This window comes from Mastigoproctus giganteus, chromosome 5 (assembly GCF_048544385.1).
Source record: "Mastigoproctus giganteus isolate SK-2022 chromosome 5, ASM4854438v1, whole genome shotgun sequence".
Lineage (NCBI taxonomy): Eukaryota > Metazoa > Arthropoda > Arachnida > Uropygi > Thelyphonidae > Mastigoproctus > Mastigoproctus giganteus.
The window spans coordinates 125,100,255-125,116,002 of NC_143579.1; the positions used below are offsets into that span (position 1 = coordinate 125,100,255).

General features: G+C 42.1%; 1 non-coding gene across 1 annotated transcript; it reads left to right on the top strand.

Moving 5' to 3' along the window:
- Positions 1-13,145: 13,145 nt before the first annotated feature.
- TRNAG-GCC (transfer RNA glycine (anticodon GCC)) lies at positions 13,146-13,216 on the top strand. Its single transcript has one exon. It is a non-coding gene; the product is annotated as a tRNA-Gly (tRNA).
- The last annotated feature ends 2,532 nt before the right edge of the window (positions 13,217-15,748 follow it).

A 15,748-nucleotide genomic window follows, 5' to 3' on the forward strand; every position in this document is an offset into this window, starting at 1 on the left:
CGTCTATCTCCACCTGATAAACTGACTTTTTGCAGAACCTCTGCAAAACAGACCTGTATGGCAGGTCTCTTTGCCACCAGGGAGCAGCCGGCACCTGGACAGCCACTCCTGGTGGCAAAGAGACCCTAATGGCCACCCATAGTCACTTGGTGCTGGGCCTGGTCTTCTATTTTAAGTGCCTCATGCACAAAAGTCCCGCACCCACCGGAAGTAGTGCTATACCAGTAGGTGCCAGCAATCCCGCTCCCAGGCTGCCCACACCTGAGAGCCAGCAAAAAAAAAAAAAAAAAAAAAGCCATGTTGGCAGTCTGAGCCGGCGCCCTTGCTTAGCCCACCTTTCCTTCCATTTACCCCCGGGGAAGCAGACGGTCCTCCTGTTTCCTCCCCCTCGCCACCCCCACGTGGCGCTGACCAAGTACTGGCCAGATGCACGTATTTTCAGTACTCTTCAAAATGTTAAAATTTAGTGGTGTATTTGGATATGTCTGTTAAAATTTCAAGTCCACTGGATTTCTATTTAATTGGTGAGTTTACTGGTGTTATTTTTATGACAAACTTCTAAGGCAAAAATAAATTATGGACGTTCATAAATTTCAGCTTGACCATGTTGTTACACCGTACGTTGAAGTAATATAGCCGCCGAAACAGCGTGGACGTGTGTCGTAGAAGTCCTGTTTAAATATATTTTTAAACCATAGTTTAAGTTTTAAATTGTAGTCTCCTTCAAAGATGCTGTTTAGAGGATCCCCTGGTAAGAAAATTTGAACATTCTATTGGTAATTTAGCAGACTACTAACGTTAGTATCTATATCCTTTGTTTGCCAGCCTGCAAACAAAGCTGCCAGCCTCGCTGCCAACTACATGGTGTAAAATAGCTTTATTTTACCTCTTGGACTTATCTGAATAAGTAATCTTCGTAACGCTAATACTTTGCCACGGCCTGTATAAGTAAAACTTCCTCCCTCCCCAACGGAGAAGGTTGCGTCGCTGCCCCCTGTGGTGTGCAGGTGACGCCGCGCGAGTGAAACAGTATCGCCCCGTCATGTGCCGCCCGCTAGCGGAGAGTGGTCATCTTTCCCCAGGCAGCGTGCTGACGCATGTTTACAAAAACGAGAGATTGAGATGTGACACTCTGCAGAGAGAAAAGTTGCCCCTGTAAGTCATACTACTGATGCCGACTGAATCACGTATCAGTGGAATGTTTGGTAGTGGGTAAACTAAAAAGGGGAGAGGTGAATGTCACATAAACTTCTCCAAAGCAGCCCTGCACGAATATGCAAGCCCCTTCATAAATATCGTCCCTGGGTGAGTCAGGTCCTAAAAGTGTCAAGCAAAAACCCTTTTTGCCTGGCCGTCCAAATGAACACCTGCATCTGCGAGGGAAAAGCAGAAAGGGGACAAACTTATATATAGAGATTGAGAACAAAGGAGAAGTTGTCTAGTTCGAGGAGTCGAGGGAGTGGTCCAGTTAGTTGGTCAGAAAGTTGTCCAGTAGTCGTGGTCCAGTGGTCGCAGTCGAGTTCATTCGAGAACATTGAGAAGAAAGAGGCAGAGAGCGGTATTACCCCGAGTAGAAGTGAGATAAGATGATACCAAAGATGATGAAGTCCTCGCTCCGACATGGCTCGGAACTTTGCGGTAAGTTCACCATATTTTAATCAATAGAATTGTATATGATAGTATGTCATATTATACCCACCTTTCTTCTCAATAAAGTAAGCTTTAAGATGTATTTTGATGTGATAATAACAGTAAAGTAACATTGTCCAGTGATACTATATTACTTTTATATTATTACCTCGGCTACTTACTTAACACGAAGATAGGAGAACATCTATGTCATCATTTAAAGGAAAGGAATCGTTGTTCGCATAACTACATGAAGATACACAGACTTAATGTACCAACCAAATTCCCCTTAAACTAAATTAACCATTATCTTGATACTAGACACTATTATATTGAGTTTATTGTACGTTTATATGTAATGTTGTTATGTAACGTTGTTGTTTAATAAACCATGTTTGTTTGCTAACTTTGCCTCATGACATTCTCTGGTTACACACGGACCACGGAATCCAAGTTAAGAAAGAACCTTTATTTGCGGCCACTCTAGAGGCTCTGTTAATTCAATAGAGAATCAGGGTGGAGAACACAACGCCCTCCGATGTTGCCAATTTTATTCCACGAATACGATTGAAGAACACGTGAGGTTTATGTCCTAATTCAAACTGGTAGACGAACGCATTAAAACCCGACTCTCTGGACATTCATTTTAGTGTTGAGCATGCTTGAAAGTTGTATGGATATTGGTGAAAGTTACACAGCATGCCCGAGCTATAACGGAGAGAAAAGGCGGCGTTACAATGGTGACCAGACATGGTCACCATGTGGCTGGCAGCGAGGCTATAGAAAGGCGCCGATATAACGCTGTGGCTACGCTAGTACGCTGCAATTGACTGAGAAGGGTGCCCCCCACCAGTGGAAACCTGAGCTGGAAGACTGTTCCAACAAATTGTGCCTTTAATTGTGTAAAATTAACTTAAAAACATGTATTTAGTGACTCCCCCACCATAGACTCTACAGTTTTTGGTTTTAACTTGTAAAGTATTTAACTTAATGCAAATATAAGTTATGCAAACGGCTCCAGCACCCTGAAATACCCCCAGAGAAATCTACTCCGTTCTACTGGGAACATTTCTTAATTGGGCTGTTCCCTCCCCACATCTGTGTCAGTGGGGGATAGCCCAAATCTGCTGCCAGCTGTAACTCAGCTACTATTATAGCTACACACTTGTGGCAACTTCCATTCTTCATCATCGTGGCAGTCCTTCCTAACTGCTGACCCAGTACCCGCTAATCCGAAGTTTCTCCGATTATCCGGAAAACCCGAGAACTATAGAAGGAAAAATGGAAAAACATCTGCAGATGCCCAAATGGGACCGGAAATCGACCCAGCGCGTGGACTCGAAGGAAAGCCCTGACAAGGTGAGGGCCACCCCAGCACCAAAACGCAAGAACAAGATGGAGACGCGTAGCCAGGCAGAGCAACTCTTCTACCAACACTACATTTGGTGTTGGTAGGAGAGACCTTCGTTTGGATATGTGGAGGAACATCCCTCCTACCAACACATTTGGTGTTGATAGGAGGGATGATCCTCCACAGAGGAACATCCCACAAGCGAAGAAGTAAAAACACCGTCATTACAAACCTTGCAGGCGATCTAAAGACGACTAAAATCAAGTCGGTCCGCAAAACGCGTGATTTAGTTGTGATAATTGAGACAGACAGCAGAGGATGCTAAAAGATAATCACAAATCCAAAGATCCAAACCTTTGGCATGGAAGCGGCGCCACCAAAAAGAATAAAGATCTGACGGATAAAGATCTGACCCCAGAAATGTTGCAGGATGAACTCTATACAAGAAACCTCCAGCGAGATCAGCAAGACATGGAACCCAAAAGCCTAATTACACCAAAACCTCAAACTAGATCCAGATCAGGCACGGTCACAAATTGGGTCGTGGATCTATCGCCAGCTGCGTGGAAAACCATCAGCCAGCATAGCAGTGTATTTATATATTGAGGCAGCCACCGCTACAGGGAGCACGTGTCTGTACCCAAATGTTTTAGATGTGGCCGCTTTGGGTACATCTAAAGTATTTGGGTACTACAGATAACTGTGCCCAAACCCAGCCTACATGTGACCATTGCGCTGAACGAGGCCATGAATTTAAATCATGCCCAAAAAAGTTCAAATCACATAGGTGTACAAACTGCAAGTCACAAAAGCTGCAGGTGGATCTCTCCATCAGGGACAATAAGTGCCCTATATACCAAAAAGCAAGGAGTACATACCAATTGAGACTCGATTATGGATACTCGTCTTAGACCATATAAGAACAACATGGTACTATTTGCACAGTTAAACGCCCAGGGGTCCAAGGTGGTTGCTGTGCAGTTTACCAGGACAGCAAACGAGAAAAACCTGGATATCCTGCTCATCCAGGAACCATATACACACAGTAAGACGGTCAGGGGAAATCCCCTGAAGTATAAAATCGTGCAAACTGATGATGAAACACCATGGGCAGCCATCCTAATCAGAAATCCAGACTACACAAATCACAAATTACTGTCCCTCATGGGCTGTACTGTCCCATGTCATCACTGCACTGGGCGAATTTTATGCAGTATCACTTTACAGTCGGCCAGGAGAAGATATCCTCCCAGCCATAACTTACCTGCAAAATGTTCTGTAGGAATTCCCGAACGCTAAAATCGTAGTGGGCGCCGATACAAACTGCCGTTCGCAGGCGTGTTTAGTGAAACCCCGGAGCGACGTAGCGCGGTAAATGGACAACACCTGGAGGAGAATCTGGCAAACAGTTGCTATATGATCCTTTATAAACCAAACAACCTACCAACATTTCATTTTCAAACACGATGTGGGCGGCCACGATTGATGTTACTTTGGCGACCACATCTCTAGCGGACCACATTGCATTCTGGAGTGTCAGAGAAGACTGGATCTCATCTGATCACCGTAAAATCACCTTTCAACTAAACTGGAAACTAAATAGACAAATGCAACACAAATGCAGTGGGGGATGCGCTGTTGAGAAGGCAGACTGGCCTCTCTTCCAAGAGTCATTACGTACAGCTGTCAAGCTGGTCAAAATTGTCAACCTTATCACAGATGCAGCAAACGATTCCATAAAGCGGAAAAACCTACTCCGGGAGCTGTTCCCTGGTGGTCCCCAGAATTACAAAAACTCAGACGTGTTGTAAACCCCTGCTGAAAATATTTTCAACGTGCCAGGCGTAGCTGGCCTGGTGGAAGCATTACGACAACAGTACCGAACGGCCAGGAATCAATACACAGCAAAGATCTGTGAACGAAAACAACACTCCTGGGAGCACATAGTATCCACAGTTGGAAATGACAACCCCTGGGAAGTGATCTACAGAATGATCAAAAATAAACTCTCCAGAGGCGAAGTCATCCCCACAACCAAGAAGCCACAAAAATACATCAAAACGTGACAGGAATCCATCAATAATATCCTAGATGCCATATTTCAGAAACACCTGGATCCAACCACCCCAGAACATTCCATTCCATTTTCCATTTATTTACACACACAACTTTATGTACATTCTCATGATATAAACAATTTATATACAAGATTATTTACAGTTTTATAGACATTATCATATATATATATATATATATATATATATATATATATATATATATATATATACATATATCCATTCTATATAATGGTAATCAAGGTACTGTGTGTGTGTGTGTGTGTGTGTGTGTGTGTGTGTGTGTGTGTGTGTGTGTGTGTGTGTGTGTGCGTGCGTGCGTGCGTGTTCTTATATCGGGTTGGCTCCTAGGCCTTAGCCCATCTCCACCTTTGTACTCTGTTATGGTGCAGAAACTCTGCATAATGGCCCTGAAAAGTGTCAGTGTATGTGTGCAATATTAATGTGTGTTGTTTTGTTTGTGTCAGGTTATTATGCCACCAGGGTGCAGCCAACATATGAGCAGCTGCTGCCTGGTACCCATCCCTAGCACCGGGCCTGGGTCAACAGTCCTCCTGTACCGGTGTTATTACCACCGAAAATCTCGCACCCGCCAGAGGTAGTGCAATACTGGCGAGTGCCTGCAATCCCGCTCCCGAGTTGACCTTACCGGAGAGCCAGCAAAAAAAAAAAAAAAAAAACTAGTCGTTATATACATTATAGTCTGAGTATTTCGATCAAACACTCCTGTTCTTAGGAGATAGGTTATTTTGTCCCGAGTCACCAAGACCAACCACTCCAAGGCTAGGAGGATGTTCTAGCAAAACAATTGTAACAATTATATTAACATATATACATGATTTCCTAGTCTTAGTCTTTTTCGCCAAAGTTCAATTATTCTCAGTACATTTTCTTATTTTCAAATGAAGTCACTAGTTGAACTGTCCAGTTTAATTTCATTCAAGAAGTCAGTCCCAGTAGTTTTCTCCGTTCTGTGCCAGCATAAGTCTTAAAACTCTTCTTCAGGTGGTTCTCTTCTAGTTGCTGAAGACTTCTAATTATTCTCTTTTTCCCGAGAGTCCTAGCTTGTGTATGATTTGGAATTCAAATGACAGTCCATAGGTAAGAAAATGGAGTGTTTTCACATACAAAAGTTCTCGTTGTGAAAAACACGTTTCATTAAGTTCATGTAGATTTGAAGTGTATGTGTGCGGTAGTTCGTATATGGTCACAGATCTAGATGTCAATTAAGACCACACAAGATATAACTGCATAAGTTTCAGAAGAAGTTATGCTTGTAAACTATGTTACCATATTGTTCCTTAGTTTTTAATTTCAGGTATCACTCCCCAGAAACAATCGACATTCTTATGAGAATCCTGTTATCACCCGTGGATCCCTTATATCCTCCCATTAGAGTTCTATCGAAGCATCCGATCTGCGACTTCGAACCAGCTGAGAACCTAAACAAATAATCTTAGTATATGTTTCTTTAATAATGCATCTGTACATCCTACATCTAATTTCCTCGAGGGTGAAGGGATCTTATTTCTAGTCTTCTTTTAAAAACAGTCACTGAAAATGTCTGTAAAGCATTAAAATTCCTACAGCTTTCTACCAAGGACTTACGTTATCTTCTGTCAGATCCGGTACACTGCTAAACAACTCTAAACGTTCTGAAGATACTGTGGGCAGTCAAATAAAACATGAGACGAAGTTTCCACACCCCCACAAGTGCAGTAAGGGTCAGGCTCAAGTCCACGTTCATGTAACTTGGCTCTAAGGGAGCCATGTCCCGTTAATAAGTACGTTGTATTCATCGAAGGAGCAAACCAAGGATTTATTTCCTTGGCGGCAGTAAAGTCCACTTTGGTTATAAATTGCCTCGTAACTATTCCATGTTCTCTGGCATTCCACCGATCCTGCCACACAGATGTCAGACGTTCCCACAATCTTTTCTTTTCTTGTTTGACCTCAGATGTTTTCTGGATCAGATGTTATTCCCATTAATGTCGAAGCCAAACCTTTCCTAAGCCGACCTGTCATCCCCTTGAATACGTTATACAGATTCAGGGGAATGGTTCCTGCTAAGACTTGTAATGCGTTCTTGGATACAGTTCTAGGGGAATTTAAAACAGATAATAACATGGATCTTTGAAAAGAAATAAGTTTCATTTTCATTTTAACCGTTATGACTCTGTGATACCAAATGGTTGCAGCCTACGAGACTATTGGCAGAAATATTGTTTTATAATATAAAAACAAGATCCTTTTACTAAGTCCCCATTCTTTCCTTGATATTCTTATTATTGAGGCAGTAAAATTCCTTATTTTATCTCTAAGTTTACATACCTGCGGCGGTAGCTTAATTTAACATCGATTAGGATGCCTAAATATTTGTTTTGGGATACATATGGGATTTGAGAGTGGTCTATCAAGATCTTAGGTGGTCGAGTATAGTTAAAATGAGCTTTGAAGGTCATAAATTTGGTCTTTGTTTGTGATATTTTTAGTTTGTTAAGTTTGGTCCATACAAATAGATCATTTAATATAATTTGTATTTTTTTCCTCGAGTATCCTCCTCGAACGGCCCTCAAAAGCAATTACTAAGTCGTCGGCGTATGTGATTTTCATAGCCTCGTCGTGTTATTTTTTCATCCATTAATCTAAGACTGCGTTCCAGAGGAGAGGCCCCAGTACCGACCCCTGAAGGGTCCTCTGGAAACAGTAGCTGAAAACACTAGGTGTTTTGCCCAAATTCTGATAGATCTGTCTTGGAAGTAGGACCTTATGATTCTATAAGTATAGTTGTCACATCTTCCCAAGCGCAGTGACACAAGGGCACTCTTCCACCACGCCGTGTCAAAAGCCCTCTCAAAGTCAATAAACACTGCCAACACGTACTTAGCTTGGGAGTTTTCTACATAGTTCTTGAGGGTGGCAATGGCATCTTCTGCTGAAGAACCTTTTTTAAACCCGAACTGATTAATTGAACATAGATGGTTATCCTGTAACGTTTTTTGTATTCTTACCACCCCAGAACAAACATCGCTCTGCCTAAGAAATAGTACCTACACAACAATCGAAGATTGTTGTGTAAGTACTAAGAGGAGGAACCATTTACCAGGATGGAACTGGACATTGCAGCCGCCAAACTAAGAAACAAGAAATTACCAGGCGCAGACTTACTAGAGCCGGAAATCGTAAAAAAGGCAGTTGAGACTATCCCAGAAAAAATACTACATTTATTTAACCAGTGCCTAAAAGAAGGCTATTTCCCACACACCTGGAAAACGGCAAAGCTTCGGCTCATTCTCAAAAATCCAACAAAGCAGCAGGACCTCCCGGGGTCCTACAGACCCATAGCCTTACTGATGGAACACCTTCTACGAAATCGGATAGAAATTCACTACTCAAACGCAGGCCTTCAATCCCGAAATCAGTTCCGATTCAGAAAAGGACACTCCACCGTAGATGCATTGGAAAATATTGTTAACGCCGCAACCACAACCAACCGAAAATACTTTCTCCTAATCGCAATAGATTTTGCTGGGGCATTTGCCACTCTCTGGTGGCCAAGTGTCCTCGGCAGATTCCGGGAGGCTAACCTGCCAGCAAATCTATACAAATGCATCAGTACATACCTCTCAGACAGATCAGTCACAGTCGCTACTCCATATTGCTCCGTATCACGGTCGATAGACAGAGGATGCTCACAGGGTTCCGTTCTGGGCCCTCTTCTTTGGAATGTCATCCTAGACGGCTTCCTTAATCTCAACTTTGGAAACGTCACATCCCAGGCTTATGCAGACAATCCTATTTTTGATGCTTGCTGAGGACTCCCGAGCACAAATAGAGCAGTCATTTTCCTGCAAGACTGGGCTGACAATAACAAACTCACAATTTCTCCAACCAAGACATGTTCAGTCCTACTCAGGGACACCCTAGATATTAGGAGGCCTCCCCAAATCAAAGTCCAGGGGTTAACCGTCAAACTCGCAACGGAATTAAACATTTGGGAGTCATGCGCGTTAGGAATCTATCCTTCACACCACATCTGACATACATCAGGAATAAAATCAGAAACTATTCTGAACTCTTTGCAAGAGTCACCCGTAAGGACTGGGGCTTGAGGAAAATGACCCTCACCCTCTTCTACACGATAGTATTCCTGCCATCCATTTCATATGCCTCCGGAGTCTGGTACCACAAAGCGACCACCGCGATCAACAGGAGAAAACTCGAGACGATAAAAAGATATACCCTGCTAACGATCTCCAGAACCTGCAGGATGGTGAGTACTCACGTGCTGCAGTTCCTTATGGGTGATCTCCCCTTGGACCTGGAATCGTTCGTCGCGGAATCCTCCACCACTTCAGCAAAGGAAAAACGTCCACCTACCTAAACTACACGATTGACTTAGCCAATGACCCTAAAATGGAAAAGAAGCGACTCACACTGCATCTCCAACAGACCTAGCAAACCCGCTGGGAAAATTCAATCAAAGGTGAATCACCCAGAAATTAGTGCCGAAAATTCAGACAGTATATCCAAAATATCCTCACTGGCTCTCTCTCAAGGACTGCTAGTCACATACCTTCTCACTGGACACGGTGCATTCAGACACAAACTATCAGGCATCCGACTCAGTGACACTCCTCTCTGCCACTGCAGGCAAACAGAAACATGGAAGCACCTCATGTATCACTGTCACCTGTATGAAGATCTATGCTGCCGGCTTATCACTGAAATTCGATTCACACTGCAAAACCAGGAACACCTCATCCTGGAAGAAGAAGAAGAAGAAGAAGAAGAAGAAGAAGAAGAAGAAGAAGAAGAAGACAGCTACAAAGCGTTAACAAAATTCGCTCAGGGCCTCTTCAGCAGAAGACGGACCTTCCCTCAGCCGCAACCACCGCAATGAAGAGAATGCAAGTACCCATCAAAGCTGCCCATAATCTGAAAAACAATGTGACACCACTAAGGACCACCAGAACAGATCAAACCTGCAGGGATCCGACTTCATAGCAGAAGGACCAAAATAAAATCACAAGTGCACATCCAAACTAACTGGACTAAATTACCTCCGATGAACCCTAACCAATGAATGGCTACAAAATAAACAGGACTTTTAAAAACCTCGGACGGGACAATGTCCCAGAAATGACATTCCACCGACTGAAGAAACTGCAGAGCCTCTCTGCGCACTAGCCTTACTGGCGATCTGAGCCGGCGCCCTTTCCCTGGCCGGGGAGAGGTGACGGTCCCTCTGTCTCCTTCTCTTCTTGTCACCCACACTTTCCCTTCTAGTGGGGTATGGGCATGCCCCACCAAATCTTGGAGTCTCCTCCCTATCGACTCCATTCTTCTGTCTGTCGCCCTCCCCCCAACCTTCAGTCTCCCTTCCGCTCTACCTGCATGCAAGCGAAAGTCCCACACATCCAAACTTAATTACAGCCAAATTAGATTCGCCCACAACTTTCGGTCTCACAATTCTAGCGCAACCACCACGCGATTACCTCTCAAGTTTTTTATTTAGTTATTTTTATTTTTTATTCTTTTTATTTGTTTATTTATTTTTTATTTATTTATTTATTTATTATTATTTTTTAAAGGTCCTAGCCACTGAAGTCTCAGGAAACTAGGTGGCAGGGCCTGCCAGAGTAAATAATTTCTCAATACTAGTGTACCTGGTCTGCCTCCATGGGGCCAAGTGTGGGCAATGTTGTGCTCCAGCAAGGGTATAACGGCTAAATGGCCAGAAGAGCAACGGTACACAACACTACTTATGTACAATATCCATACACTTTTAACTCTCTGGCCTTTACAGCGTACTCTATCACACGACAATGTAAACTACGCGGAGATGGGGGAAACCCCTTGTGCCGTTTGACCCCAAACACACTTTACACTTTACACTTCCCCTTCTGATGGGACATGGGCATGCCCACCGAAATCTGGAGCCATCTTGCCTGTTGACTCCAATATTTCTGTCAATCTCCCCGCAGCCCTGTATGCAAGTGAGTCTCCACACTTTCCAAACCTAATTACATTCATCTAAATTGCATTCGCTCATTAATATTTCCGGCCTTTCAAATCCTAACTTTAACCCCACTACGCGATTATTCCATTTTCTTTTCTTTTCTTTTTTTTTTAGGTCCTAGTCGACGAAATCTCAGGAAATTAAGGGGCAGAACCTGCCAGAGTAAATCTTAGTATACTGATGTTTCCTGGTCTGCCAACTTTCTCCACGGGGAGAAGGTGGGGCAACGTTGGGCCTCGGCAGGAGTCCAGAGGCTAAACGACCAGAAGAACAACGATACATGATACTATACAAAAACAATATCGGCACACCTTTAAATATCTGGTATTTCCAGTGAACTGGTACATAAATAATGAAAACAACACAGAGATTAGGAAACCCTGGTGCCGTTTGACCTTAAACACACTTTACTTACTTTGGTGGAAAAGGCCCGAGTTCGAATCCCGTCGATGAGGAAAGAACTTTAATGGCTTTTTTTCACTCCGTGGCTGAGTTAGTCGGTCTCAATCGTAGGTAGCAATGTTTTTTCCCCAGAAACTGTGTTTTTTTCGTCCAGCAAAACAGGAAAATCGACCATAGAAGATCCTAGACAAGACTTTATTTCTAGCTCGGACACAGCATGTATTTGTTAAGGGAAGTCTTGTCTGACCATTTTTAGGATACCATGATGTAGTCACAAAGGAACTGGATCCAAAGAATAATATTGATATCATATATTTGGATCTTAGAAAGGCTTTTGATACCGTTGCACATGAAGGACTGCTGAACAAATTGGAGCAGTGTGGCATTGTAAGCAAATTGTTGCTATGGATAAAGGGATGGTTGAGTGGGAGAAGACAGATAGTGATAATCAATGGACACTGCTCTTCGTGGATTAATGTTATTAGTAGAGTCCCCCAGGGTTCACTGTTGGATCCATTGTTGTTTTCTTTATTCATTAATATTATTTAATGTCAAAGTTTGCAGACGAGACGAAGATTGGCAGGCTTGTTAATGACAATAATGACAGCACCCTGCTGCAATAGGATATAGAAAAGTTGAGCAGATGGGCTGAGAAGTGGCGATTGTAGTTTAAAGTTGACAAATATAAAGTACTGCATATGGTAAGCAGCAACCCCAGAGTAACGTATCAACTGTGTGTTCTGCACTGACAGTGGTAGAGAGTGAAAAGGACATGGGTTAATTGTGCAGGTAGACATGAAGTTTTCTGATCAGTGCAGACGGTCTGCAAGAATAGCTCATGGTGTCTTGTCAATGATATAGAGGAATTTTTCTAGCAAGGATAAGGAGGTGATTTCCCCTTATATAAGGCAATGGTCAGGCCACACCTTGAGTACCGTATACAGGTCTGGAGGCCTCATTTTAAGAAGGATGTAGAGCTGTTGAAACGAGTATAGAGAAGGATAACGAGATTAGTGAAGGAACAAAGGGTTGCTCTTACGAAGAAAGGCTTAAGTTTTGCAAATTACAGTGTCTGGAGACTAGGCACCTTCGAGGTGATCTGATTGAGGTGTATAAAGCCTTGAATGATTTGAGCATGCTCAATGCTGATGGGATTCTTCGTCTTGTTCAGAATAATCGCCTGAGAGGGTATAAATTCAAATTGAGGAAAGACAGTTATAGGATAGATGTGCAGAAGTTTGCCTTTTGCCTGCGGGTGGATGATTGCTGGAAAAAACTTCCATCTATCGATGTAGAAGTTGATAGCGTGAATAGACAAGGCAGAAAGAACTAGAAAAACATTTGGAGCGAGAGGATGGGTGAAATTAAAATGTTTTTTTTTTTTTTTTTTTTTGGCTGATGCTATATATGCTTGCTTTCTTGCATCATGTGCCGTTGCTAATGCTAATGCTAGAAGAAACGCAATTTACAGACATAATATATAAATAGGTATATATAAGAAATTATGGGTGGCCCTAATATAATAGATTCAGTTTTACTTTTGTTCTTTCCATGGTTGATGGAAACAAGGGAGAATTCTTGTAATACTCTGATTTTGCTGATAGTGTGTTTACAGGATGAAAATGCATTGCAAATGTTAATCCCTAATGAGGTATTGCACCAAAGAATTTCGGTGGTTCAGTGGTAGAATGCTCGCCTGCCACGCGGGCGGCCCGGGTTCGGTTCCCGGCCGATGCAAAATGTTTGTGTATTGTCAATGATATATAGGAATTTTTCTAGCAGGGATAAGGAGGTGATTATTCCCTTGTATAAGGCAATGGTCAGGCCACACCTAGAGTACCGTATACAGGCCTGGAGGCCTCATTTCAGGAAGGATATAGAGCTGCTGGAACGAGTACAGAGAAGGGCAACTAGATTGGTGAATGGGACAAAGGGGTTCTCTTACGAAGAAAGGCTTAAGTTTTGCAAATTACAGTGTCTGGAAACTAGGCACCAGCGGGGTGATCTGATAGAGGTGTACAAAGCCTTGAATGGTTTGAGCATGCTCAATGCTGATGGGATTCTTCCTCTAGCTCAGAAAAATCACCTGAGAGGGCATAAATTCAAATTGAGGAAAGACAGATGTAGGACAGATGTGCGGAAATTTGCCTTTAGCCAGCGGGTGGTTGGTGGGTGGAACAGACTTCCATCCCTTGTCGTGGAAGTTGATAGCCCAAATAAGTTTAAGGCTCAGCTGGACAGGTATTTCGAACGAACAGAGGGGTGGAGTGGAAGTGGTTATTTTTATTTATTTATGTTACTTTTTTTTTTTTTTTTTTTTTTTTTTTTGGCTGATGCTGCATAAGCTTGCTTTCTTGCATCAAATGCCTCTACTAATGCTAATGCTAATGCTAAAAAGTTTTTCTTGGCTCTGCGTTTCACTGAGTATTTTATTGTAAGTTGTTCGTAAAGACTGTTGTTGAAAATTACATCTTGTCTATATGAGAGGCTAATGGCTATATATTTTCAGCAAAATAAGTAATGACTATGTACGACACCAAAGGTATTAGCTTTCAGGAAACTTCGTTCTAGAAGACAATGTCGAAAACATCTTGCACTTGACATCAATTGTGAATATTTTTCTTTTGGAGACATGGGGCAGTTAATGTTACTTGCTGTCTGTAGGTTGAAGACTTTTGTATAATTTTAGGCATGTATATAATTTTCATTGATACTGTTTGGTTGCTAGCTTTGCAGTTCTATTCAGATATGTCTAAGTATTTTTAGATTAGAGTTTAAATGTAATAGAATATAGTTCACTATACATTATTTCTATATACATTGTAAAATTTTTTCTTCTATTTCAGGGGATGTCTATTTCTTCCTCCCGTTATCTTCTATTCAACTGTTCCTTACTTTTCCTTCCAATCTGCATACTTCCCATTCTTATCTCCATCTCCTTTCCCTAAACACCTTGGGGATCTCAGGCTTCCCTGATAGCACCAATAAGTGTCTCTGGTGTTAGCATTGGTATTAGGCCACATAGTGCAAGGAGGCCTATGGCTTATGCTGTTGCAGCATAAGCCATAAAAAAAAAACATTAATAAAAATAATAATAATAATAAGACATAAGAAAAAAAAATAACAATAATAATAAAATAACAAAAACATTAATAAATAATAATAAGAAAATAAATAAATAATAATTAATAAATTAGAGAAAAGGAAAGGGACAACCTAAGCGTTTCCCTCCTCCTGTAGGTCCAGGAGGACCTACAAATCAAATTATCATATTAGAATCGCCCGTAAATGATTACATACACCCGTTTATGTGTTATGCCTGTAAATTGCATGTGTTCTCTATCGATTTGCCTGTTTTGCTGAACGAAAAATCCCAGTTTCTGGGGGGGAAAAATCCTTGCTATCTTCGCCTGAAACCGACTAATTCAGCCAGGAGGACCTACAGGTGATCCAGCTGACCTTTGAATTTCCCCAAACTGTCAGCCTTTATCACCCGTGTAGGTAACTAATTCCAGTAATATATAATTCTCTGGCTAAAATAAAACTTCCAGCAATGTAGTCTAAACATCTCCCCACTTAATTTGATATTATGGCCCCTAGTTCTAGAATCATTTATAATCGTGAAAATTTCGCCCTCATTCATTTTGCTTCTGCCTCTCAGAGCCTTAAACACCTCAGTGAAGTGTCCTCTAAGGTGAATAGTTTCCAAGCTGTGAAATCCACATATTCGAAGTCCTTCCTCATATGAACACACTTTTGCCGATCACACCAGGCGAGTTACGGTCTCTGGACCCTTTCAAGAAGAACAATTCTTTCTTTAGGTGCGGTGTCCATACTTGAACGCACTATTCTAAGTGTAGTCTAACAATAGCCTTATACAATGGGATTATGACATCCTTATCTCTACTAGCAATTGTTCGATACATCATCGAAAGGACACCATGGACCTTCCTTGCAAACTGTCTACGCTCAGAGAACTTAAAGTCTGACCGTATCGTAACACTCAAGTCCCTTTGTTCTCCTACTGACCTTTGTTGAACTCCAACAAGTGTAAAACGTATTTTGGGATAACTGTTCGCCAGGTGGACTTCCTTACACTTTGCTGGATTAAACCATAGCTGCCATTTTTCTGACCATACCTGAAGTCTATCTAGGTCATTCTGAAGAAGCTCTGCTTCCGGCAATCATTAACTACTTTACCAATCTTTACATCATCTTCAAATTTAGACATTACGCCCTCTATCCCTTCATCTATATCATTTATGAAAA